Here is a 4,034-nt window from a genome sequence, read left to right as displayed (position 1 = left end):
TTTGTAGCCATTGTTCTTTCCATACCAAAGCAGGGAGCTCATGTAGATATGCAGGTAGGTGACTTATGACCCACAGTGACACAAGAATCAATGGAAGGAGCAACAGGGCAGCAACGCTCAACAGCTCTCCTAAGCATGTTGAGGAAGAGTTAATCCTTTAATACAAAACTCAAAATTCTCTTCCCTAAACGACCTCCTCCATCTACAAACCCATCCAATCCTTCTCCCCAGATCTTTTCCCAAAACGGACCTAGAAAGACTACATGCATCACCACATCTAATTACTTTTGACCGCCTTGTAATGTCATTTTCCTCCTCAGGATAAATCCATTAGTATAAAATAGGGGGGCCATTTCCAGGCCAAATGATATATGCATATTCAGCTAAAATCCCTGCTCTATGGGAGCACAATATACTCTTTTATTTATTTATTTTTTAATTGAAGGATAATTGCTTTACAGAATTTTGTTGTTTTCTGTCAAACATCAACATGAATCAGCCATCAGATCAGATCAGATCGCTCATTCATGTCCGACTCTTTGCGACCCCATGAATCGCAGCACGCCAGGCCTCCCTGTCCATCACCAACTCCCGGAGTTCACTGAGACTCGTCCATCGAGTCAGTGATGCCATCCAGCCATCTCATTCTCTGTCGTCCCCTTCTCCTCCTGCCCCCAATCCCTCCCAGCATCAGAGTCTTTTCCAATGAGTCAACTCTTCGCATGAGGTGGCCAAAGTACTGGAGTTTCAGCTTTAGCATCATTCCTTCCAAAGAAATCCCAGGGCTGATCTCCTTCAGAATGGACTGGTTGGATCTCCTTGCAGTCCAAGGGACTCTCAAGAGTCTTCTCCAACACCACAGTTCAAAAGCATCAATTCTTCGGTGCTCAGCCTTCTTCACAGTCCAACTCTCACATCCACACGTGACCACAGGAAAAACCATAGCCTTGACTAGACGAACCTTTGTTGGCAAAGTAATGCCTCTGCTTTTGAATATGCTATCTAGGTTGGTCATAACTTTCCTTCCAAGGAGTAAGCGTCTTTTAATTTTATGGCTGCAGTCACCATCTGCAGTGATTTTGGAGCCCAGAAAAATAGTCTGACCCTGTTTCCACTGTTTTCCCATCTATTTCCCATGAAGTGGTGGGACCGGATGCCATGATCTTCGTTTTCTGAATGTTGAGCTTTAAGCCAACTTTTTCACTCTCCACTTTCACTTTCATCAAGAGGCTTTTTAGTTTCTCTTCACTTTCTGCCATAATAGATACACAGTATTCTCTTAATCACTTCATTATTGGGGTTAAAAGAAAGCAAACCATTACACCTGCTTTCTCTCCTTGAGTATTTTTTCATATATAAGATCATAGCATCCATACCAGGATCCCTAAATCCACTAACTTACACTTTTTTTCCCTACTGATTAGCCTGATACCTCCTTCTTCCAGCAAAATAGCTTTTCTTTTCATCAACACTATCTACTTAGACAGCTGAGTCTCAGAATGTTTATGTTCCTATTTAACACCTATTATGCATATTTTTCTAATTTTTTTGCAAAAAATATTTTCTAGGTACAGTTGATGCCTAGTTAGGCAAGTTGAGATGGTAGTAGGAATATGAGTAGCCTTGAAAGGTATTTCTGTCAGATCTAGTGAGTACTGTGCAACCTTCGTTCTCATACAGTATCAGTCAATTTATTTTATTAACTCTATTTTTCTTCAGTTCAGTTGCTCAGTCATGTCTGACTCTTTGCAACCCCATGGATTTCTTAAACTGATGTTAAAATGAGTTTGCAATCTACAGCATTTACTAAATGGGGCTAATGATTTGGAGATAAAGTAATATAAGCATCATATATATGGATTTTAATATTTTCTCAGCTAATCCACTGTGGCTCAGCTGGTAAAGAATCTGCCTGCAAATGTGGGAGACCTAGGTTCGATCCCTGGGTTGGGAAGATCCCCTGGAGAAGGGAATGGCTACCCACTCCAGTATTCTGGCCTGAAGAATTCCATGGACTATATAGGACTACATAGGATTGGACACGACTGAGCAAATTTCACTTTCACGATTTCAGCTAATCCACAAACAACAGTGGCAGTGTCTGCTTAGACATTTGAGCCACCTTGCACGCCTCAGCTTTCTGCCACTGAATACCATGCATTGTACATCTACCTTTATACAGCATCCACGGGGATTATCAGTCCACTTATAACTGATACCAATGACACCAGAGTACATGAAATGTCACATTTCTTTCTTTTTCTAAATGAAATTAAACCCAGTTCAAGCTCCAAGTGGCCAAGGTTGACAAGAAGAGCAAGATCAATCAGATGTCAGCGATGCCTTATAAGAAAGGATCAAAAACTTTAAAACAGAAAAACCACAGAGTTTATAGAGGCTAAAAAACAGAGAGAGCCCCAGGTTCTGGTAGTTCATTCCAAGTCTGTCCATTTCTGGTGTCCATGGTTACCCACGTATCATCACAGTTCAGGCTCTGCCTTCTCTGGTGGTGGTGGGGATGGGAGGTACTTTCTGGTGCAATTAAATGTCTTTCACTTCCTAAACTACCACCACATTCCTATACCCATCTCAAGGAATCTAACTGCATATCTCCAGAAAATGAATCACTGCTCCCCAACCTTCAATCATAAAATGTTCTATTAGTAAACCCTCTTAGACAATTTCATCAGATCATCATGGTGACATTTCACCTTTGGGAAGAAAGGCTTATCTCAAGAGTTGTTGAGAGGAAGAATGATAATGTTTCAAATTATAGTGGTCAGGGTAACAGTAGGAATTGTGAGAAATAAAACCCTCAATATTCATAGCTTAAAACAATAGAGGACTTCCCTGGTGGTACAAGTGGATAAGAACCCACCTACCAATGCAGGGGATATGGGTTTGATCCCTGGTCTGGGAAGATTCCACATGCCTCAGAGAAACTAAGCCTGTGTGCCACAACTATTGAGCTTGGGTTCCAGAGTCCATGAGCCGCAACTACTGAAGCCCGCGTGCCTAAAGCCTGTGCTCCTCGACAAGAGAAGCCACTGCAATGAGAGGCCCAAGCGCCTCAACAGAGTAGCCCACTCACTGCAATTAGAAAGAGTCCGTGCATAGCAACAAAGACCCAGCACAGCCAAAAATAATTAAATATATTTATAGGAACAAGACAAGGGTGCCCACTTTCACCATTACTATTCAATATAGTTTTGGAAGTTTTGGCTACAGCAATCAGAGCAGAAAAAGAAATAAAAGGAATCCAAATTGGAAAAGAAGAAGTAAAACTCTCACTATTTGCAGATGACATGATCCTCTACATAGAAAACCCTAAAGACTCCACCAGAAAATTACTAGAACTAATCAATGATTATAGTAAAGTTGCAGGATATAAAATCAACACACAGAAATCCCTTGCATTCCTATACACTAATAATGAGAAAACAGAAACAGAAATTAAGGAAACAATTCCATTCACCATTGCAACGAAAAGAATAAAATACTTAGGAATATATCTACCTAAAGAAACTAAAGACCTATATATAGAAAACTATAAAACACTGGTGAAAGAAATCAAAGAGGACACTAATAGATGGAGAAATATACCATGTTCATGGATTGGAAGAATCAATATAGTGAAAATGAGTATACTACCCAAAGCAATTTATACATTCAATGCAATCCCTATCAAGCTACCAACAGTATTCTTTACAGAGCTAGAACAAATAATTTCACAATTTGTATGGAAATACAAAAAACCTCGAATAGCCAAAGCGATCTTGAGAAAGAAAAATGGAACTGGAGGAATCAACCTACCTGACTTCAGGCTCTACTACAAAGCCACAGTTATCAAGACAGTATGGTACTGGCACAAAGACAGAAATATAGATCAATGGAACAAAATAGAAAGCCCAGAGATAAATCCACGCACATATGGACACCTTATCTTTGACAAAGGAGGCAAGAATATACAGTGGATTAAAGACAATCTCTTTAACAAGTGGTGCTGGGAAATCTGGTCAACCACTTGTAAAAGA

Source organism: Bison bison, unplaced genomic scaffold, assembly GCF_000754665.1.
Source record: "Bison bison bison isolate TAMUID 2011002044 unplaced genomic scaffold, Bison_UMD1.0 scf7180017864218, whole genome shotgun sequence".
NCBI lineage: Eukaryota > Metazoa > Chordata > Mammalia > Artiodactyla > Bovidae > Bison > Bison bison.
This window is presented reverse-complemented; position numbering follows the sequence as displayed.